The 25,857-nt window shown below is 34.1% G+C and overlaps 1 pseudogene; it reads left to right on the top strand.

Moving 5' to 3' along the window:
- The first annotated feature begins 20,373 nt into the window (after positions 1 to 20,373).
- LOC111383407 lies at positions 20,374 to 24,078 on the top strand (annotated as a pseudogene).
- Positions 24,079 to 25,857: the final 1,779 nt, after the last annotated feature.

Consider the following 25,857-nt stretch of genomic DNA (forward strand, 5'->3'; position numbering starts at 1 on the left):
TACACTTCTATATTTACACATTTCAAATGCTATTTTAAGAAAATTGGGAAACTTGATTCCACAGAAGAATTTGGAAAAAAAAAAAGGGGGGATCTTTATTTGTTAAAATCAACTTCAAATAAACTTTCCATACTTGAAAGATTTTTTTCTCTTTGAAATTGATCCCCACAAAGGATCTATATGACAATTTAGATATTTTTTTTAATAAATTAGTGCACGATATCACTAACTCTAGGTGAGAATGCGTTAGAAGAGTATATGACTTTTTTTTTTTTTTGTTAAATGTAAAAATATCATCAAGTATCATAGAGACACTTTAACAGCTAAAATTTTTGTTGATTCCTTAAGAAATAAGGAAATTGAGTTAAAAGTTGAAAGATAAGAGAAAAGAGGTGGAGAAGTATACATGATGAGAAGTAGGTAAAATATAGGTTCGTCCGACATCGTTATAGTCAAATAGTAATAGTGGTAAAAAGAAGGATAAATGTAAATCAAGATATAAGTCCAAGGCAAAAGATAAGAAATGATATGATTGTGGTAAAACTAGTCACTTCATTAAAAAATGTTAGCAAGATAAGAATAAAGGAAAGAGGAAGTAAGAGATGAAGCAATTGTAGCATCTTATTCTAATTCAAAACTTAGTGAGTTTTATGGGTTAATATAACATATTGACACATTCTATTGAATTGAATTTGACTCTAAAATATAATTTTCGTGAATGATTACTTGATTATGATGCATCTGTTCATGTTAAATTATATAGAGATTGGTTCGAGAACTTGCATAAATCTAATTTAGGTCATGTTGTTATGTGTAACAATATTGCATGCAACGCTGCTAGGATAGGTAATACTTCAATCAAATTTGATACGGCATGTGTGCTTACTTTGAGAGGATTCAGGTCTATTCCTAAAACGGCTTGGAATTTGATATCAGTAGGTGAATCAAAAGATATAGGGCCAACAAATAGATTTGAGAAAAAAAAATAATGAAAATGATAAAGGGTGATTTAGTAACTTGTAAGGGAGGTAAAAGAAATGAAATATATGTTATCACTATTGAAGTGATAAGAGGTTTAAATTCTGTCACTTCTTCCACTGAAACAGATGACACTTACAAGTGGCGTATTAGGCTTGCATATGTGAGTAACAATGGACTTTAAATCCTTATAGTCATAAAGGTGTCTTTGGAAAAGACTGTGTGACTATTATTCCTTTATGTCATCACTATGTATTTGGTAAGCACTATAGGTTATCTTTTCTTCAGACGTTCATAAAATTGTCGGAATCATTGATTATGTGCATTCAAAATTTGTAAGATGTTGTTAGTAATCTTATACTAGGTGGAAAGAGAATTTTTGTCTATAATTGATGATGATTCTAGAAAAGTGTGGATTTATTTTCTAGAAGATATATATAATACTTTTGAAAGTTTTCATAACGAGAAGAGAGAATTTGAGAATCTCAGTAATAAAAAGACAAAATTCATAAGGACTGCCAATGGTTTAAAATTCTATAATGCTGAGTTTGATATTAGGTGTGAAGTAAGTGAAATAATAAGATATAAAATAATTTCTTATACTCCCCAACAAAATGAGATAGTTGAAATGAATCTTCTCAATTAAAGTAAGATGCATGATGTTGAATTCTGGTTTTCCAAAATTATTTTGGGATGAAGTTGTTGTTACTACCTATTATCTAATTAATCTAACTCCACCGACTACATTGAATGGTGATACTCAACATGAAAGATGGTATGAAAATGTGCCAATTTTTTCGTGCTTAAAGCTTTTGGCTATGCTATTTTTCCTCATCAGAATGAAAAAAAAAAAAAAAAAACTTGAACTTGGAGCTAAGAAATGTATTTTTCTAAGATACTCAGAAGGAGTTAAGGAGTATAGGTTTTCGAATAGACGTCAAAAGGAAGGTAAAATCATTATAAGTAGAGATGACACATTTAATGAGGTTGAAATGTCTTGTTCAGGACACGATCTTGAACAAACCGGGTGAAAAACGTTGTGTTAGCTAAGTTTAGTACACAGATCATAGAACTTCTTATGAGTTGATGACTCAAATTCAACAATATTCCTTTATGTGATCACTGTGTATTTGGTAAGCATGACAGGTTATCTTTATGTGATCATTGTGTATTTGGTAAGTATCATAGGTTATCTTATCTTCATATGTTCATAAAATTGCTGGAATCCTTGATTATGTGCATTCAAATTTGTGAGGTCTTGTTAGTAATCTTATATTGTGTGGAACTTTATTTTTTAGAAGATATATTTACATTTGAAAGTTTTAGTAATGAGAAAAAACAAGTTGAGAATCTCATTGATAAAAAGACAAAATTCTTAAGGACTGCAAATGGTTTAAAATTCCATAATGCTAAATTTGATATTATGTGTAAAGTAAGTGAAATAATAAGATATAAAATATTTTCTTATACTCCCCAACAAAATGAGATAGCTAAAATGAATTTTCTCCATAAAGTAAGATGCATGATGTTGAATTCTGGTATTCCAAAATTATCTTGGGATGAAGTTGTTGTTACTATGTATTAACTAATTAATCTAACTCCATCAAGTACACTGAATCGTGATAATAATCATGAAAGATGGTATGAAAAATGTGCTAATTATTTTGTTCGTAAGACTTTTGGCTATGCCATTTTTCTTATCAAAATGAAGAAAACTGGAATTTAGAGCTAGGAAATGTAATTTTTTAGGGTACTGTGAAGGCATTAAGAAGTATATTTGGAATAGAAATCGAAAGGAAGGTAAAATCATGATAAGTAGAGATATCACATTTAATGAGGCTGAAATGACTTATTTAGGACACAATCTTAAGTAAACGGGTGAAAAACGACAAGGTAATGCTAGTGATCAATTAGATGTGGTGTTATTTAAGGTTAGTTCACATATCATAGAATTTCTAATGAGGTGGAGATTCAAGTTCTACAATATGAAGTAGAAGAAAGAAGTGAGATAGTGGTAGAAGAATATCCAATTCAGCTAGATCCTTTAGTAGACTACCATTTGGCTAGAGATAGAAAAAAGAGATAATATAGGAAACCTCGGGAGATTCTTATTTTTATTTTTTTTATGCTAGTTATGAAGAACTAGCTGATAGAAAGTCAAACACATATGAGGAGGCTATGAAGATTGAACAATCACTGAAGTGGATGAAATTGTTGAAACAAAAGATAAGTTCTCTCGCTATGATCAAACAAGGGAATTGGTCCCTAAACCTAAAAAAATAAGCAGGAGAAAATAGACCTTTAATGCGAAGAAGGATACCACTAAGATTGAGCCTTTAAGATTTAAAAGTAGATTAGTAGTTAAGGGGTACACATAGACTGAAGAGGTAGATTATAATAAATCTTTCTCTCCAGTTGTTAATTGTACTACCATTAGTATAATGCCCTGACCCGCATGGATCGAAATGACACTAGATTAAGTGTACTTTAGCCGTAAATTTGTTTAACTTGTTTTTAGTGGAAAGTATAAAGAATTAAATTTTTTTTATAATTTAATACTAAAAGAAAACAATTTAAAAAAAAAACTGAATTCATTCAGACCGTATATGCACTTTACATGTTGGATTAACGCATACCGTATATGCAAAAATCGTATTTTCAACATACCATATTTGCATCATACCGTATATATAGCATATCGTATTTATAGCATACCATATATGCATCATATTGTATTTACAGCATACTATATTTGTATCATATCGTATATGCATGTAACCACAATTGACGTGAAATTTTGCAAAACTTTAAAAGTAATATTGTTGTTTCAGTTGTTATCTCAAACGGTAATTATCAAAATAAATTTGTTTGCATAGCTATCAACTTCGAAATTTCAAAACATCATCAAATTTTAATGTAAAGTAGGAAACTCCTTATAATAGACATAGTCAAAAATTAACTTCCATTGACATCATATGAGGTATTAAAATATTTTTTTCGAAATCCAGCAGCGATCGGGTTGAAAGGTAAACCGGTGTAGTTCACTTAAAATGACATATAAAATTTCACAGACATCAAAACCCGTGATTACAAATTTATTCAGTAGCTGATTTATGAGACTATCAAATCTAATTGGTTTAATCCAAAAATTCCATGTAATCGTCGAGTTATGAAATTTTGAAGTCAAGGCAGAAGCTAGAAAAAATGGCAACTCTACTCAGTGCAGTTTACTTTATGCAACATATAAAATTCAACTGACATCGGATTGACATGATTCCAAGTTCACTCAGTAGCTAACTTATGCGGCTATCCAACACTACTGGCTTTGTATAAAAATGCCAAGCAACGGAAGAGTTATGAATTTTTAAAAATGAGGCAGAATCTGAATTTTTTTGAAGAGACCGCAAAACTTTAAATCTCTAACTTTTTTTTTTTTGGTAAACGGTGATTTGTAAATTTATTCCTATGGCACATATCTACTTTCAAACATTATTTATTCATAAAGAATGTTTGTAGAATAGATCCACACATGACATCCATAGGAATCTAATTTAAAGAAAACATAAACATTTCATAATCAACTAAAGATATTAAATCACCGGTTTCACATAGAGTCAGAGAATGATCATTCAAACTGTTGTAGTGCTTAAGCACCGTACCCAGAGGTATCATTTCATTCAAATATTTATCGAAAATCATAGTTTGAAATGAAGTAAACACTTGCACCTCTACCTACTTTGAATTTTCTTGGATATCAAAGAACAAAATGTGTAGAAAGCCTTTCTTCTTCTCACCCTTATTATTCCCTTAGCTTAAATTGACATGAAATATATTTCTTTTTGAGAGAAAATAAGAGGAAATTCGGATATGAGGAGGGGTGTAGTGAAAAAGTGACCTTCCACTTCTTGTAACCTTTCTTTTTAATGAAAAACTAAATGGAGAGAGTTGTATTATCATTAAATTAGTTAAATTGGGTCTTTAACTAAAAAATTGAAGAGTTTTTAAGTCTAAAAAAATGATTCATAAAATTTTTATAAAAACATCTACACGGTGATTTGAACTTGGGTTGTCTATATGAAATACCATGAAGACGACAATTATGGCAACCCAATTATTCATTAAATCTTTGTGACCAAATTTACTTGAACTTAATCTCTTAAATTTGTTGGGCTTTTAATTAACTTATGGCTTAGACTTTCAAAATCTTAAATGGATTGAGCTTCCATACCTCGTTTCTTGAATGAGTTAGGCTCATGGTGCTAGATCTTCACAACATAATAGCCTAATTTCATTTTATTTTTCGGGCTTCTACATCCCATACACCATAAACAAATTTCGTCCTCGAAATTTACTTTATGGATTGGCAAAGAATGTCAGATTTATGTCTTTGACTTTTTCTTCTCTTTCCCAAGTAGATTATTCTACTCCATGATTATTCCATTGTACTTTGATCAGTTGAATCTCATTGTTCCATAATTTATGTACCTTTCAATCCAGTAATTTAATTAGCAATTTCTCATAAGATAAATCTTTCTGTACTTTCCAGGGTTGATAATTCATCACGTGATTAGGATCATGTTCATACTTCTTAATCATCGATATATGAAACACGTTGTGAACGGCTGATAGTTCAGGCGACAAAGCCAGTTGATAAGCCACATTTCTGATCCTGTCAAGTATTTCAAAAGGTCTGATATAACGAGATCGTAGTTTGTCTTGCCGAACCTAAGTACACCCTTTATTGGTGCCAACTCTAGAAAAACTTTCTCGCCAACCTCAAATTCCAAGTCTTTTCTCGTGGTATCTGCATAGCTCTTTTGTCTATCTTGCGTGACCTTTATCCTGTTACGGATCTTATCAATGGCTTCAACTGTTCTTTCAATGGTCTCTTTCCAATGAATAGTTGATCTGTACTTTCTACGATAGAGAGCTTCATGTGGTGCCATTCCAATAGTTGCTTGGAAACTATTATTATATGCAAATTTCACTAAAGGTAGATACGATTCCCAACTACCTCCTAGATCCAGAATATAGGCCCTTAGCATATCTTCCAAAGTTTGAATGGTCCTTTCAGATTGACCATCGGATTGAGGTTGATACACCATACTGAAATTAAATTTTGTTCCCATAGCTTCTTGTAAGCTATTCCAAAACTTTAACGTAAATCTCGAATCTCTATTAAACACAATGGACATAGGGACACCATGTAATCTTATAATCTTTCTAATGTACAACTGTACCAATTGATCTAGACTAAACATCATTTTTACAGGAAGAAAATGAGTGGACTTTGTTAGACGATCCACTATTACCCATGTAGCATTGTGTCCTCTTGCTAACTTTAGAAATCCTATCACAAAGTCCATAGCGACATTCTCCCACTTCCGTTCAAGTATGTCCAATGGATTTAATAACCCTACTGGTCTTTGATGTTCTGCTTTAACTTGTTGGCACACTATGCATTTTGCCACAAATGAGCCTATACTTCCTTTCATGTTCTTCCACCAAAATGTATCTTGAAGGTCTCGATACATTTTCGTACCATCAGGATGTGTGGTGTACGGGGTGGAATGAGCCTCCTCCAATATCTCCTTTCTCAAAATTTCATCCTTAGGTACACAAATTCTTCCTTTAAACATTAGTGCCTAATCAGAAGCTATTTCGAAATCCTTTCTCTTATCAATACCAACCTCGTTCTTGATCATCTACAAAAATAGGTCTTTACCCTGTGTTTCTATGATCCGATCTCTAAAAGTGGGTCGAACCATCAAAGTTTCTAAATGAGCAGTGACTTGTTCTGGTGTGGTAATCACTTTGATTCACAAATTTTCCAAGTTTTCGATCAACTCCATCGGAATAGTAGGTAATGATGTCAACTATCCCATCGACTATCTGCTTAGAGCATCAGCAACACTATTAGCCTTACTAAGATAGTAATGAATAGTGCAGTCATAATCATTTACTAGTTCCAACTATCGTCTCTGTCTCATATTCAATTCCTTCTGTGGAAAGAAATATTTGAGACCCTTATGATGCTTGTAAATGTCACACTTTCCTCCATATATGTCGCGATATTTTTAATGCATGAACCACTGTTGTAAGTTCGAGATCATGCATGGGGTAGTTTTTCTCATGTTGCTTCAATTGTCTTGACGCATAGGCAATTACTTTTTCATGCTGCATCAGCACACATTCCAAACATTGTTTGGATGCATTACTATATATAACAAATCCTTTAGAACCTTTAGCTATGGGTAATACAGGTGCTGTAATCAATCATTGTTTTAGCTACTGAACGCTTTGCTCACACTTATCTATCCATTGAAATTTTACTCATTTCCTTGTCAATTGTGTCACTGGTCCAGCTATTTTGGAGAATCCTTCTATAAATCTCCAATAGTATCCAGCTAATCCCAGAAAATTTCGAACTTCATCAGCATTAGTTAGTGTCTTCCAATTAGTTACTGTTTCCACCTTTACTGGATCTACTTCAATTCCTTGGACAGTAACTACATAACCGAAGAATCCAACTTGTTCAAGTCAAAATTCGCACTTTTTAAATTTGGCATATAACTTTTCTTACGCAATGTTTCTAATGCTATTTTAAGATGTTCTTCATGTTGATCTTTACTTTTGGAGTAAATTAGAATGTCATTAATGAAGATTATAACAAATTTATCCAAATACTGATGAAATACTCCATTTATCAGATCCATAAACACTGTCGGAGCATTAGTTAATCCAAATGGCATAACTGTGAACTCATAATGTCTATAACGAGTTCTAAAAGCTGTCTTAGATATATCACTTTCCCTAACCTTCAATTGATGATATCCAGATCGTAAATCGATCTTGGAAAATACCTTAGCCCCTTTCAATTGATCAAACAAATCCTCGATTTTCGGGAGATGATACCTATTCTTGATGGTCAAACGGTTCAACTTTCGATAGTCGATACACATCCGCATACTTCCATCTTTCTTCTTTACAAACAATACCGGTGTACCCCATGGTGATACACTTGGTCGAATAAGGCTAATTTCTAACAGTTCTTGTAACTGGATTTTCAACTCTTGAAGTTCTTTTGGGGCTATTCTGTATGGGGTTTTAAATACTGGTGCCACTCTAGGAACCAAATCTATTGTAAATTCTACTTGTTTATTTGGTGGAATACCAGGTAGATCTTCTGAAAACACATCTATAAATTCTTGTACCACTGATACATCCTCAATCTTTATTATTGCCAAGTTTTGTCCAGAGATATTAACTAGAAATCCTTGAGATGTTTCCTTTCTCAACATTTTCTTAGTTTGTAAGGTCGATGCTAGTTGGAGGTGGGGTTTGGTCTTTATTCCAAGGGAAGAAAATTGTTCCTCTCTTGGTTTCTAAAAAGACACTTCCCTTTCTCTACAACGAATGGTTGCATAATTATATAATCATCAATCCATATCCAAAATCACATCAAAGTCTTTAATCTCTATCACATACAAATTTGCTACAAATGTTTTTCCCTCAATTTTAAGATTCTCCGACCTAGCGAACTGATTTGTGTTCAATGTGTAGCCTGAGGGGATGCTAACTTCCAGTGTACTCTCTGACTTACCACTATTAATACTAGATTTGGCAATGAAAGATGTTGATAAAACTGAGTGACTAGCTCCTGAATCAAACAATACATAATCAAGTGTATCATATATCAGTAATATACCTGCTATCATGTTTGAGTTATTCTTTGCATCCTTCTGAGTCATTGTAAAAACTCGTGCTTTTCCTTTTTTGTTCTGATCATTGTTATCATCCTTCTTCTGAGCAAATATGAAACAATCCTTAGCAATATGTCCTGGCTTACCACACTGAAAACAGGCATTCTTCCCATACAAGCATTTCCCATGATGAGGCTTACCATACTTAGGGCAAGGTGCAACTGTAGCTACTATGATCTTACTGTCATTAGATCCAATATTAGTCTTCTTATTTTGCCATTTGCCTTTTCATTTGTCTTGACCTTTCCATTTTCTCTTTCCAACTTGCTCTTTGTCCTGCTGGTTGTACAATTGACGATGCTGCTCTGCATCTGCATTCTGATACCAAATAGCATGAGCTCGTTCCAGCATCTCACGGTATGATGTGAAACGATATGATATAAGAATCATGCTTAGGTCTGGGTTTAACCCTTGGTCAAACCTTCGAGTCTTCTTAATTTATGTGCTCACCAGGTGTGGAACATACCTTGAGAGTTGATCAAATTTTCGCTCATAATCAGTCAAGGACATATTAGCCTACTTGAGCTGAAGGAGTTCACCCTCTTTGAAATCAGGATATACAATAGTTCGGTAACTTTTTACTTTGAATAATATAAAGGAAAAGATATAACAAGGAAATGGAAGCTAAATTTCTAATCCCTATGAATCTTGCGAATTCGGTGGAGCTTCATCTTGAGTGGAGTCTTCTGCCTCAAGTACTGACTCTAGGTCTATCTCAACCTGTGGTTCAGGTTCAGGTTCATGCTCATGCTCATGATCATTTTCTAATTCCAACCTAAAGTCATCCTCATGCTCCCATTCGAGATCTCCCTTTGGGTCTGATTCAAATTGAAGCTCGAGCTCGGGCTCAATTTCATCATTGGGCTCAATTACCATCTTCGGTTGAGGTTCTAAGCTCTCATTCCACCTGTCTAGAAGGATCTGGCAATATATACCAAATTCAATTGTATTTGGATGCTCTAGAAGGTTACCGTTTAGCATCACATCCCTAACCATGACTCCTATGTTTTCCCATTAGGTGGAAGTGAATGTATGAGGTTATTCATAGCCTCGATATACGTAATCTCCAGTCCTGCATCTGCAATTGCCATACATCTCTCGTAGATGTCATGTACGTGTTTAACAAATGGACGAGACTGGTCAGTCACATAGTTCTCATAGGACAGAATGATGGACCTACGGTTCAACGTTGCCCTACTAGCTGTGGCCTTTCTTGATCTTATAAATCCTAACCATGCCAGTTACATAAGTGTCCAATTATGTTTTATCTTTGTTAGTGACATCAACTTACACATTATGCTCCTGAGGTTTTAATTTAATGAGCAATCATCATTTCTTCATATATATTTAAACAAAATATAACTTACACGACATATTTCATTAGAAACATCAAAATCATTTTCATATATTCAAGATTAAATGATTTATAAATCATGCTCAAAAAATAAAGTGGAACACAATATTTTATTCCATACCTTGGGTTCGTCGAATGAGGTCAATTGATAGACGCAAGATGCTATGGAGTGCCGTAAATGTTTCATTTTTCTCATTTCATAAATAAATACACTAAGTCTATAGAATCTACTAAACTCGTGCTCTGATACCACGTTGTAACACCCCGACCCACAAGGATCAAAACGTCACTAGATTAAGTGTACTTTAGCAGTAAATTTGTTTGACTTGTTTTAGTGGAAGGTATAAAAAATTAAATTTTTTTATAATTTAATACTAAAAGAAAACAATTAAAAAAAACGAAATTCATTCATACCGAATATGCACTTTACATGTTGGATTAACGCATACCGTATATGCAACATACCATATTTTCAGCATACCGTATTTATAGCATACCGTATTTGCATCATACCACATTGTATATGCATCATACTGTATTTACGGCATACCGTATTTTACATCATATCGTATATGCATGTAACCACTATTGAAGTGAATTTTGCAAAACTTTAAAAGTAATATTGCTATTTCAGTTGTTATCTCAAACGGTAATTATCAAAATAAATTTGTTTGCATAGCTATCGACCTCAAAACTTCATTAGATTTTAATATAAAGTAGGAAACTCCTCATAATATGACATAGTCAAAAATTATCTTCCATCGGCATCATATGAGGTATTAAAATACTTTCTTCAAAACCCAACACGACCCGGTTGAAAGGTAAACCGGTTCAGTTCACTTAAAATGACATATAAAATTTCACAGACATCAAAACCACATGATTTCAAATTTATTCAGTAGCTAATTTATGAGAATATCAAATTTAATTGGTTTCATCTAGCAATTCCAAGTAATGGTCGAGTTATGAAATTTTGAAGTCAATGCAGAAGCTAGAAAAATGACAACTCTACTCAGTGCAGTTTACTTTATGCAGCATATAAAATTCAACCGACATCGGATTGATATGATTCCAAGTTCATTCAGTAGCTAAATTTGTGGCTATCTAAAGTCACTAGTTTTGTATAAAAATGCCAAGTAACGAAAGAGTTATGAATTTTTAAAGACGACACAGAATCTAAATTTTTTTGAAGGGACAGCAAAACTTTAAATCGCTAATTTTTTTTTTTTGTAAACGGTGATTTGTAAATTTATTCCTATGGCACATATCTACTTTCAAACATAATTTATTCATACAAATGTTCGTAGAATAAATCCACACATGACATCCATAGGAATTTATTTAAAGAAAACGTAAACATTTCATAATCAACTAAAGATATTAAATCATCAGTTTCTTCATGACATGTCGCATCATCTTTTACCATCATCCATGTACCAAGAAAAATCCATTCAACCTGTAGGAAGGAAATTAACCCATGAGTTTGAAACTCAATATATATCATTGGTGCATTTTGTTGTCAAATTAAAAATTTCAAACTATAGATTCATACCATCGCACGTAGATGGATTTTCGACAAAATCCAATTATTATAACATTATTATAACACATAGAGTCAAAGAATAATCATTCAAACTATTGTAGTGCTGAAGCACCATACCCGGAGGTACCATTTCATTCAAACATTTATCGAAAATCATAATTTAAAACGAAGTAAACACCTGCACCTTTACCTACCTTGAATTTTCTTGGATATCAAAGAACAAAATGTATAGAAAGTCTTTCTTCTTCTCACCCTTGTTATTCCCTTAACTTAAATTGACATGAAATATATTTCTTTTTGTGAGAAAATAAGAGAATTCGAATTTGAGGAGGGGTGTAGTGAAAAAAGTGACCTTTCACTTCTTGTAACATTTCTTTTTAATGAAAAACTAAATAGGGGGAGTTGTATTATCATTAAATTTGTTAAATTGAGTCTTTAAATAAAAATTTGAAGAGTTTTAAAGCCTAACGAAATAATTCATAAATGTTTTATAAAAACATCTACATGGTGATTCGAACCTGAATTGCCTATATGAAATAACATGTAGATGACCATTGTGGCAAGCCAATTATTCATAAATCTTTGTAATCAAATTTACTTAAACTTAACCTCTTAAATTTGTTAGGCTTTTAATTAACTTATGGCTTGGGCTTTCAAAATCTTAAATGGGTTGAGCTTCCATAGCTCATTTCTTGAATGAGCTAGGATTGTGGTGCTAGATCATCAGAATATCATAGCCTAATTTCATTTTATTTCTCAAGCTTCTACAATTAGTGCCATGCTTGCTTTAGTTGCGTATTTCAATTGGGAATTTGAACAACTTGATGTCAAAATATTTTATTAATATTTTATTACATGGTGAACTTGAATAAAATATTTTGTTGAATCAACCACAAAGTTTAAGGGATGAACAAAAAACCTGAATATATGTGTTTTCTTAAAAAATCTTAGTATGGTTTAAAGAGACATCACTTGTTTGTGTTTTCTTAAAAAATCTTAGTGATTGTGCGGCCCTGATTCTTGACTGGAGGGGACCCCAAAGGTCTTTGTCATTCCCGCCATGCTATTGAGTATTTTGATTTAAGTTCTTTCCTTCCTAAAAGGTGGAATAGAATAACCTAACTTAAGCGTAATGATCATACGTTTGTAATGCATTGCATGTCTTATAATAGGTCCCTTTTGTATATGGAATACTTCTTTTAATTTCCTCTACAGTATTGGGCTTTGGCGGTATTTATCATGCACTTCTGGGACCTGAGACACTTTTTGCACTATCCACTATTGAATTTAAATATGTTGCTACCAACGAAGCAATAAAAAGAGCTTTTATAGTTTAATGATTTGCTTGAAGAAGATTTTACACGATAAAGTATTCACTTATTCAAATAGTTAATTCACAATACATCTGTTTAAGAATTTTGTATTTTATATGCATACTACAACTATGTAAGAATTCTATATTTCATGAGTGTATTAAGCACATAGAAAATATATTACATTTTATTAAGGATATTGCACTCAAGGTATTGTGAAATTTGAGAAACTTCTTTTACGATATTATCACTTGGATATGGACACCAAGGTATTGTCCTCGGTAAAGATCAAAAGTTATTTAAGTCTTGTGAACATCGGTAAAGGTTTATAAGTTCCAAATTATTGGTTCTTTTGTTTTTAAGATGGTGAATTATTTATACTTGCTTATAGATAAGGATAAGATGATGAAGGAGAGAGGCAACAAATCTGAGGCTTTCTGTATAAAAGTTTTTTGTCCTTAAGGTGAAGGTTTATTAGGTCCATGTTGCCAAAAAACCTCGGGCAATGATTAATCGAAATAATTTTCATTCGTTGAAGAAAATAATAGACCCGGCCAGTGCACACAAAAATACCCATTGACCCAGCCCAAGAAAAAATTTGTCATTTGAGACTTTTAACACTATTACAAGTGTTGCTAATGAACATTTCAATTAGTGATGGGATCGCAATGAGATCGAATGGTTGAGATTTGTCCTATTATGTGAACTGAACTCATTCATATCTCTTATTTCTCTCTCTCCCACGCACACATACGTTGCCTAGCTTGCTCTTTACGCTTTGAGATTTCTTCCCTCCTTGATGCTTGCTGCAAAGTGTCCATTGATTTGACTTCTCCTTCATAGTGATTCTTCCTTATTCTTGGTGAATGAGATCCTTGTTCTCTCTCTCTCTCTCTCTCTCTCTCTCTTGTGTGTTTTTAAGGGGTAATCCCCTTGGTGTTGGATTTGATTTTGGACATGAGTGTTGAACGGTGTTTGGTATGTAGGATGTGGACAAAACTCAAGTACTAATAATTGTAGATCCATCCTTGATGTTGATATGCACATTTTTATAGATTGTAGTCTATTTGGTATTCAAATTCTTGGCTTAATCTTCAGAAGTGTGAGTAAAATTCTTACAATTGTTTAAAATTCGAAAGTGTAGATTTTGATTACTGAATTATCACTAAATCAAGCATTGATATGGGGAAGTTAGTAATGATTTTCCCAATGAATTTCTTTTGTTTTCCGTTTTGTGTCATTAAAGATATTTCTTACCTCAAGATTAAAAAGTATTGTATTACTACAAATCAAAACACACACAAACTACAAGGGACTAATTCTACTGAATTAATATCCAAATATATAATAAGCCGAATCTTAATTTTTTAGAATAAAATTTACACTTATTGTATCGAAACTTGTTATAATTTCCGGTGGAATCATTGTTATTTAGGATCTGCTTGTTATAATATTCTTTTAGTCAAATTCGTCAAATATTATGTAACATCCATCCTTGTCCAAATTAAAATTGATGTAAGTCAATTTAGTAATTTTACGTATATTTCTTAATCAAGTTGACGAACAGTTGATTTTTGCTCTAATCACGTCGTAAAAATAATGAAGAACAATTTAATTAGTACCAATATAATGCTTTTGTATCTGTTGTATATGGAATAAATATCCCATGTCCTTTCATCATTTTCAATAGTTCATGTTTGATCCAACTATTTCCATTTTTCTTTTAGGGCTGCTGGGGAGTTTTTTGAATTTTTTTTTTTTAAATCTCCATCGATTTTGACCAATTTTGGATGGCACCGGCTACAAGGGGTTAAGAAAACTTAATGAAGATGCTGAACATCAAGTTTTGGATAGTTCATGTATTCATCACAACTGACAAATCCATGATATGTCTTGCTTTTCTTCATTATACAGTAATGAATACAGTAACTGAATTCTGAATTGGTTCAATTAATTGAACACCCAAGGTCGTATTATAGTGCTAAGCATTTGATTGATCACAATTGGATGAAAAATAGTGTAGGGCTCGTCAATTGGAGGTGGCACAATCTATGGCGATTTTGCGAACTACATACGTTTTCCCAGAAATTGAAGTAATATTTTGGGCCTATTTTGGTGATGTTGTTCCATCAGAATGTACGTCTAGATGAGATGAGATGAATGGTGGTGGTTGATGGTAATGGGTATCGATGGAAATGGTGTTTTCAATTTGTGAAGGTGATGAGGTTCGTTTAGAGGAACAGATACTTGAGTACATGGAATACTTAGATGGTCGACATTTGGCATAACTATCACATACGGTGTCCCTTTTGGGCGCATAATGCCATTTCGAAAAACTCGCGATAGTTCTGGATGAACTCATGTATGATGGATTTTGGCTATTTGAATTCGTTTACTGGGTCAAAAAAGTATTTAAAGTTTCTTAGTTTATTATTTTCAGTATTTGTTATTTTCGCTTTATTGCCCAGCCCATTAAGGGATTGTTGGCCCAGTAGACTATCTGTTCTTTTCGTATTTAAAGCTCTGAAAACACGTCCTAGGTTTTTGATTCTTCATGAAATAAGAAAAACGTTGGTTTTCTTGAGTTCAATCCGTTTGGTATACAGGTTTTAGAAAAAATGAAGAAAATAACAATTACTAAGACCCCGTTAATAGTGGCAAGTAAAAACAGTTGGTGGTTTGAGTATACCTTTTATCCTGTAGGGAAGGTATTAAAAGCAAAATGCCATGTGCAATTGAAAGAGCTTCTAGACCATCTCCTATAAATCCGTTAGGAAGAATGTCTCAACCATCTCCTATAAATTTATTTAAGCTCAATTTACCCACCTAAGTTGGAAAGCAAAGATCTTTCCACTTTCTCCCATACAAGTAGTATACCTGGTTATTAGAATCTCAACGAAATTAGGCAAATATGCTCTCAGTAATGTAATTCAGCCTTCAGGAGATATTAATCTTAATGCCCAACCTAAAGTAAGGAACGAACCTCAGTAATGTCGTTCGACCTTCAGGAGATACTAAACCAACCTAAAAACATGCTCATGACCTTCTAAATAGAGAGATCGTCTTGCCCCCCTAAATAAAGGATCCCTGGATAAATAATGGCTGTTGTTGGCGGCGATAGCCGATAACACACCCCATTCTCTTAATCTGATTAATGAATAACGATGTGGCAAGATCATGCTATTATTGTCCTTGTTCAATAACTGACCTAAAAATATATTCATAATGCTCAAGATAGTGAGAAAATTGCTGGATGGGTGTTTTTGACAATTGACAAATACAATTATATAGTCAACAGAAGACAATTGAGAAACAACAGTATCCCCATAAATGCATGTCAAATACCTCTAAAACTGATGAGCTAGCAATTGGGAAAGATAATCTACGACAAAAATAAATAGAGAATGAGAAATGGGATACATTATCCGAGTCTACAATATGAAGAAAAGAAACCGTATGGATGATCACTAAATAGCCTAGAAAATCAACACTAAAAAATGCATCGTCTGATCTAATCAATCCAAATACCATCAAAGACAAATTTCTTCAATACTAAAAGGAAGAATCCACATTCCATGCAATCATATGCTTTAGTCATATCAACCTTAAGGACCACATTACATTCCTTACCTTTGAATCAAGAATATGAAAGAGCTCTTAAGGTAGGAGGACCTTGTCTCCGATATATCTGCCTACAATAAAGCTACTGTATGCTATGGATAGATGATCCATAGAAGTAAAAACTCAATTGTAAAACCAAAATCTAAATAATCACAAGATTGAACATTGTATAAAGGCTAATAGGTTGGAACTAAGACCATTTTATGACATTATCCCTCTTAGCGATCAAAGCAATAAATGTTGAAGCAAATCACTTAGGTAGATTGATGACTACCAATAAAAAAAATCCAACATTGCTAGAAAAATATTCTCATGTATAATATCCTAGCACTACTGATAAAAAGAAGAGAAGCCATATGACCCCATTAGACTATCGCCCTCAATGCTAAAAATTGCTTCTTGTACCTCATCTAAGTAAGGAGCTTATTGAATGCTAGATTATCTGCCTCGTTCACTAATCTAAATATAATACGAGGTCAGCATCCTTGTAAAAATAGATAGGTTTTGATGGTGTTAGTGTTGGTAATAGATTCTCCAACTACGTCATGATTAACCGAATGTAAGATCCTATCCGACCTTTTGTTTCTAGTACCTGCACAAGCCCCACCATGAACCGACTTTCTAGATCTAGCACCCCACCTCAATAGCTAAGGTCATGTTCAGCATAGTTTGTGCCCAATGAAGTAGATCACTATACATGTGTTGGCGCTACATCCTTTTAGCATTACCAACCTTACTCTCTATATCATTCATCTATAAAAAGATGTCATCAAACATATGTCTATTCCTCCAATGCAATCTTAGTTTTAGCTTGAAGAATTTCTTCCATAGAATAGCTTTCCGTATAAAGTGAGTAGGGAGAGACCACTTTTGAGATATAAAAATCGAAAAAGCATGATGCTTCATCCAAAATTAAACAATTAGAAAGCACAATGGCCTAGAGTCATCCATAGATTGAAACAAAGAGGATTAATTGTAAGAACTTCAATTTAGGTGACTAATAGTTAATTGCTGACAAAAGAATACAATCAAAGAACTATTCAAAACTTTATCCAAACATGTCTACAACCTTCCATTGTTCCAAGAATACCATTTGAAAAATCCAACATCAATCAAATCACAATTTGTCGTCATATCATAGAAAGTCATGAATGCTTTTGTCCTGTATATGTTCCTACCTATGAACTCACCATGATATGTGACAGTATTAACATCTCCTACAACCAGCAATGTCCATACATAATGATGAAAATATGGCGAAGACCAATCTATATGTTCCTTCTATTGACATGAGAACAAAGGCATAGACATAAGATATATAAATTGTTCTCGTTAGTCTGATATACTCAATTTTAGTATGCTAATTAGGGATGATCTGCAAGAACATTAACAATAGTCCCTACATTCTAGAAGTATCAAACTCTATTCGACACATTCTTCACCCTTAAATCAAATGATAGGGATTGTCAAAAAAAGTTAAAGTTCTTATACAAGGTAAATTGCTCCAAAATCATGAAGAAGTAAATATAATAGAGCTTAACAAGCTTTTTAAGGCATCTACAAGTAGTTGTACTAGCATACATCCCTTACACTCCATTTAAAGATACACATTGGTGAACAACCATTCAAAGTACAGATTCTGTATCAATTTGTATTGTATTTTCAACAACTGATATAGATGCCTCCACATTCTCATGACAACTGGGATGTGGGCTAGGAGTCGGTGTTGGATCATAGACGAGACATGGATATAACTAGTAAGTAACAAGTAAATAAGGGCCCGTGGCTAAACTTTTGGACCATCAACAGACTCAAGTAGAGAATCTGGTGCCAAAACTAGGGCCGGAGATATCCTCCGAACCGAACTGGACTGGAACCTAATCGAATTAAACTATTCTTCTTAAGTTAAATACCCGATTGGGCATTTGAATCGAGAATAGACGGGTTTGATTAGGTTCTTGGTTCTAGATTAAGAATCGAAAGAACTGAATAAGAACCAAATTTTCTTAATTTTTTAATTTTAAATAAGCCAAATTATTTTTTTCTTCAATAAATTTGCTAACTACTTGATTTAGTCAAAATCCAAAATATGATTATCTTATTTATAATTTCTACCCCAACCCAATTTAGTTAAATTGATCTAAGTTTTACTAAAATCTCTTACTCTACTGTAATGTCGTTTATGCTGTTCTAGAGAAATCAGATTGGAAGATCGTCTATACCTCTCTTTATTATTGTGAGTTCGCTATCTTCTTCTTCTTATGATTTAACAGTCAAATTTATGAAGAACTTAGCAAATAGAGGGGCAAAAGATATTAAAGGATTGGAATACGTTATTTTATAAGAGTTAAAATTGAATATGTTATTAATTAAATTAATGTAGCGTTGTTGTAAATATTAAACAAAATTAATTATAGTATAGAATCTGGGGACCAAATCGAAATGAATGGTTCTATAACTAAATTTGGATTGTTCCACTTACTAAATATCCGAAAGTTCGGGATCGATTTGGTTTTCTCTAGAATTGAACTGAATCGGCATGTGCAGTCCTAACCAAAATAAATTAAGGGTGCTTAGGAGACAAGGATTGAGTGATAGCAGTTGTCTAAACTATCCCTATTTGGTAGGAATTAAAATTAAAATTTTATTAAATTTTGATAAAAATTGATTAAATCTGTGATTGAAATGTTGTGGTACCCATTAAGTATGTTGTTAAAATTTACTGTTAACTTTGACTTAAATTGAAATTTTGATTTAAATCATTTCCATAGAGCGCTTAATTTTATGTACATGTGACAATATCCTAATTTTATAACTCTAGTGTAACATGCTCGTCAAAGGTCACATTAAAATTGACATGTTCACCATAATTATTTTCTTTGAGGTGGTGTCAATATAAAATTGGGCCCCTATTTGTACCCATTATTTGAAAAATTAATAAGTTTTGAATAGCATCTTTTTGAAAAACGTGTGGTTAAAAAGTAAAGGAACATTATTGGTTTGTATGTAAAATATTTTATTATATGAATATATGGAAGGGAATGATACTATAACAAATAAGTATTATGCTAGTCAAACAGGGCAGGTGACAGGGTTTAGGGACTATGTGTCAGCAGTTGGTTGGTGCTCTTTTTTTTTTCTCTCCAACTATCCAATCAATATTTGACACGCATCTCTCTACTCAACAAAATAATTTAAAATTTTTTTGGCTCGAGCTGAGCCGAGCTTTAAAATGGAGGCCCGACCCAAGCTTTCGACTTAACAGCCTGAGCCGAGCCGACTCTTTTTCCTCTCCATGGCAGCTACTAGTTGCCTTTATAATTTTATTTTTGTTTTTAAATTTCAAGCTAGCCTCAAGCCACATAGGCCAATCGGGGCTCGGTCCAAGCCCACGAGTCATTTTGCCATCCCTAGGTTTTGACGATGAATTCAACTCCACAAATTGCCATTCCCTCGAGATAAGTGTATTAATTCCATATCCAGTTGTTTTAAGATTACTTTTGGTCAAAGTGAGAACGAGGTCGCCCATTACTTTTTTTTAAATATTTCTTTTATCAAAATCTATTCTTGAGTGACAAACCCTGGACATCCAACGGGGTTGTGCGCTCCAAGGGGCTTTAGCCTTTATCAAATAGGTGTCTACTGAAAACACGTGCAAGTGGTTCTGTAGAAGTGATGAGTCCGGATCAAAACCTGCATAAATATAATGCCTGTAAAGTTAACGGAAAAAATATTAACCCCACAACCACCGCTATTCATTTTCATTTGCATGCGCATGTTGTTTTCAGTTGGTCGATATTTATGTCAGCATCTTCTTCTTCATCTAATTCATCGGCAAAAGAAGTCCAAGGAGGAGATGGTAGCGGTGGCAGTGGCAGTGGTGGGGGCGGGTTTGAAGGGCCGTCGTCGTCTCGTGGGGGGATGCGCTCAAGCAATGGTGTTTGGCCTGATCCATTTGTTGAAGCACCTGCATTCCAAGTAGCCATTGATTCTTCTCGTACCATTGGCCGCCTTGCTGCTGCTCAAGCTCTCTTCAACATTTTTCAGGTGCCGTCTCATAAGCATATGATATGATTCTCCTAATTATTTGTCTACATATTTCACCTATCATCTAATTATTCGAAGACTGTAAATGCTCATATGATACTTGATACTAGACATGACAAGACATTATGATAAAATAAGAAACTGTTCGATCACCCGTACCAAAGATGCCTTGAATCAATTGTGTGTTTGCTGAACTGTGTTTTTGGACTTGGAAGATTGTATTTGAGAAAGGAGCTTCCATTTTCAAGTCTTTTTCCACGCAGATATGACAACTTATAATGCTGTGTGTGTGTGTGTGTTTTTTTTTTTGCTTGCAGTGGCCAAAGCTTATAAAATCCCATCTCTGCCCGTTTATGGATTGGGTTTGTCTTGAATAGAGTCGTCCAATCTTAACATAAAATAGGGTTCTTATGATTCTTCATGTTTCTTTCTTATCCTTTTTGAGCTCTAGAAATCCATTACCGTTTGACTTAAGTTTCAAAAATTTTCCTCTCTCCTTTGGGATGCTTCTGCTGTGTTTTTTTCCCCAATTATTTTGCTTCGAACATACTCTAAGATTACAAAGCCACAATAAAAAAAAAAAAAAAATCCAAGAAATTAACAGAACAAAATGACTTCTTAAGTTTTTATCTTTATCTTTTGGGCAGTCGCATTATTTTTAACAGAAGTAAAGTTGTCTAGATTTGTACTTGAGCAAGAAATCTGTACCTGTATTCATAACCTGAATAGTAACGTTTAAGAGACAAGTAAATTGTCAGTTTTTTAAGATGAATTATTGAAGACAGAGTACAAGTCTTTGGCGGTAAGAGAAGTCGAATAAACTACTTTTGTTAGTCGACTGATGACACTCTGACTCTCTTTAACTCTCTCTCTTCTTCTCTCTCTACACAAGAGTTTATAAGATACATATCACTCTCCTCTTGAGGAAGTTAACTGAGCTGTCTGTCTTTATTATCTTTGCTACATGCTGCTAGCAGAAAGCATGTCTGACTAGCAAAGCAAAGTTCGCCTCCACAGTTTAGAAAAATGATGCGCATGGCACGGCTTTCTGATAAAGGTTAGATTTGGCATGCCTGCATCATCTTGGATTTGTAGCCACAGATAATTTAGGGATTCCCGAGGTAAGACTTGAAGAGTTCTGATTACAGTACTCCTAAGAGGAGGGTAAAATTTCTGACGAGATTTGGTAAGGACGAAGAGGAGAGAGAATAAGTAGAAAGCTATGTATGACTTTATTATTCTACATTGGCATTTGTACTGTGGATAACACATTATGTTATATATGATCCAAAGGGTTTTTACATTACCCATCTTTTTCTTGCCCAAACTACATTGTTATATAAAAGAATTATGCTATTTGTATAGGGCCTCCTCTTGTGAGGAGAGTATACACCAGCGTGTCGCGAATAACAAGACTCTATATTAGATAGGTGGATTCAATATTTTCTCAGATAATTGGTTGATAATCGTTTGAATGTGTGAGACTAATGTCAACATGTAAATTTATGATTGGGGATTAAGGCCGTGGTGGGTTTGCCGTTTTCGAAAATGCGGAAAACGGGTTTGGTCCGTCGTTTTCGAAAACGAGTTAAAATTTATAATTGAAAATGCATTTTAGCGTTTTCAGTTATAAATGTCCAAAACGCTCAAAACGTAAAAAACGGGCAATTTTCGGGGAAAACTAAAAATCATTTTGAAACTGAAACGAAAAATGGAAACTAAACCAACCGTACCCTAAAATTTTGGAGATCCAAATGCATTATTGGAACTGAGAAATAAAAAAGCTCAAGGTTGAAGGGGTGACAAAGTAGACGAGGAGAGGACGTGTAATGAAAAGATAGAAAAGGAAGAAAAATGTCAGATAAATAATTAGAAAAGGAAGAGAAACGTCAGAGATGAATAATCTTTTTATTCATCAAAAGTTTGACATCTTTTTGATTAATTGGCTCCTCTCAAAGCTTAACCTTATTTTGTAGCACTTCATTATGATTTAGTTCAGCTGCCAATTAGTTTAGACATATCACTAGCAGCAAAATAAAGCAAATAAGAAAAACTAAGAGTTATGCAAAGGTGATGATATGATAACCACGTAAATACATCTTGTAGCCCATTGCTTAGATATTTAAGTTTCTCAGGTCAATTAAATTGTTCTAATCCATGATTTACACCACAAATTGTAGATGCTTCAGTTGCATAACTGATATTTTTATGTTATTGAAGTTTTGGAACTCACTTGATAAAGGACCATATGCAGATATGTTCTACATGGCGAACCATATCACGATCCGAACTTTTATGGCAAAACGTCACACAACATATCTGGAATATCAGGCATCGCCTGCATAACACTTGGCGAGAGGAGTACATATTCCGCCACCGCACAGCCGCCAACTTCCGCCTGCACAGATATGAATACACCAATCTTCATTTTGTACCTACAGATAGTAACAACAGCGACAGCCTCTCTTGCCGTCGCCTGGCTCTCTCTGACCACCACCTAGCAGCCGGCTTCTTTGATGGTTCTGTTCAACTATTCCACCTCCCACTAGGCTCCACCTCTCTACCTTCTATCCTCAGCCTCGTGATCGCCTTTGTCACTTCTCCACTGCTATATCAGGAATCATATTATCCGATACTCAGCTAGTATTTGCCACACTAGATGGTGATATTCACATTGCGGTCATTAATGGTGTCGCCCCACTACGCCGAGCCCTTGTTGGAGATGTGGTTAATGACGGTGCTTTAGCCGACTTCACAGGCTGTAACCAGTGGTGGGTTGGCCTCTATGCAGGTGCTGGCAATACAACATTGATGTTTGGCTGTTTTAAGTTTCTTATCTTACCAGAAATGAATTTAATGTTATTATGTGTTTTATTTTTGACATCTTTTTTATACTATTTGAATACTTTAACAGGTGCTCCAGGCCGTGCTTTTCATGTGTGGAATACTAACAGATCCGGATGCAGTAATGGGGTGGCATTTACTGAATGAACTAACCGAACTTATCGGCCGAGTTCGTGTGGCAAGCCACGGAACTGCAGTGGCGTGCACAAGCCTTAGGATTCTTGTTCTTGATTTGACAAACCAAGGAATAGTATTGTAGGAAGAAGAAATCCCAAGGGGAATCGCTGTGAGCTGCTTCGTTACCAACGAAGAATCGATGATAATAGTTGACTCGCGGACCATGGCCAGCGTCCGCCAGGTGGATACTTTGGAGGAGGTTTGTAGGTTCAGAGTCGGAGGAGCCTCTCAGAGAGGCATTTTGGGATGTGTAAATGGTGGATATGGACTAATGTGTGCGGGGGGGTGAATAGGGTTTGGGAAATAGAGCATGGATCATATTTATACAGTTTTAGAGAGAGAATAGGTAAATGCAATGCCCTTATTGCTGATGAAAGGCATGTAGCTGCTTGTTCTGCAGATGCCACTATTCATTTGTGGGATTTTGGGGCTCAATAGAAGCAACAACTTAAAATGGTAGTTTTATTTCATTCTAAGTCAATTGTTATACTTTTATTCTAGTAGGGTCCTCCATTCATTGGACCAGAAATATTCTTGGTCAGAGGTGAAGAGGGATTAGGGAACAGACTATGATTCTCTATTTGATTGCTTTGATTTGGATAGGCAAATTTGGACATACTACTTTTTGGCTAGATTTATGTTTGATCCTTTAAAAAACCAAAAGCTACTTTTTTGTTTTCCCTCTTATAACTAGAGCCTATCTTTCACTTTTGTAGCTTTGTATAGTGTAGGTTGATGCTCTCTCTTTTGTAGCCTTTTCTGTTCCATTTTATGCTTTCATTAGATTGCATAAAATGGAGCAACCATGTGTTGGTAATTTTTTACAGTGTCAAATAGGTCAAAACATGGGCCAAGTAAAATAAAAGTTGGTCGAGCCCTAATCCGCCCTAATTACGACATGTGAGATTCTACATCTGTCTCGGGACCTTGGGTTGCCAATTGTAACATCGGGTCAATCGTTATAGAATATTCAATAACCGGCTCAAGGTTTATTGAATTAATCCGACCCGATTTATTATCATCACTCTTGAGTTTATTTAGCATTAAATAGCTAACAAAGGCCAAAACCCTGATTGCTTGCTTGGTTAAAGAACAATAATATTGACATTATAGACAATTATTGAACTTATTAATTGTCTAGCTGTGCATGCTATAGATTCGTCTTGAATAAAACTCGAGAACTTGAAAATTGCAGAAAACTCAAACTATGATTTGACCTGTCTCAAGGCATGCTATAACATTACTTTTCTTAATACATCATTTGTCACCCCACCAATTCTATGATGCAAACGGTATGCAAAGACGCCCTTTAGGATAATATCAAACCTTTTAATGTTGCATGTGTTGTGCAAACACGAAGACAACCAGAATATCAATTTATACAAGAGACTTTATATTTCGTTCTACCATAAACACAATTGAAGTTTGATTTTGAGAGATATGATATAAAAGTGAAAAGCGTGCAAGGAAAGTGTAGAAGAAGATGGAGATAATGATATGGAATTCAATCTACTTTCCACACCCATGATTAAAGAAAGCTTAAATCTATATGTAGATTTATGTATCTATTTATAGATATATGTCACAACATTTTCGATAAATTGTAAAAATTGAAAGATGTCTTTTAAAATTGACATATATCAAAGAAAGACAAAAATCAGTTGGGGATGAAAATTGAAAAGACATCGTTGCTGTTAGGACCGGATGGAGGTGGGCAGGCTTGGGCTTTAGTTTTTGTATCGTGTAGTAAGATTTTAAGGAAAACCTAAGTCAGTAGTTGGTGTAATTTGCCAATTTTTTTTTAATTATATTAAAACATTTTTTCTTAATTTACAGAATAATAAATTCAAATGAGATGTGAATTAACATATCCCTCAAAATTGATGAAACCAACAAAAAGATAAGCCTGATAGAGGCAATCCATAAACAAAGATTTTGGAATACACAGAACACGACAATTTTTCTCCCAACGTAACACTCGATTTTGAACAAGGCGTGTAGACTCAGGCGTGGAGCCAACACTCAGTGAGGGGACGCGACCGCACGTGCTAGCTCCGCTGGAGTCTTCAATAGCCGTCTGGACTGTTGGATGGAAGTTACAGAGCCGAAAGAACTTAAAAGGAGAAGGAATCGAGGAAGAAGATGAATGAAAGATTTGGGTATTTTTGGCCTTATTGTTTGGGATGAGACTCTAAGAGTTGGGCCTTTTTAAAAAAG

Source organism: Olea europaea, unplaced genomic scaffold (assembly GCF_002742605.1).
Source record: "Olea europaea var. sylvestris unplaced genomic scaffold, O_europaea_v1 scaffold2676, whole genome shotgun sequence".
NCBI classification, from domain to species: Eukaryota; Viridiplantae; Streptophyta; class Magnoliopsida; order Lamiales; family Oleaceae; genus Olea; species Olea europaea.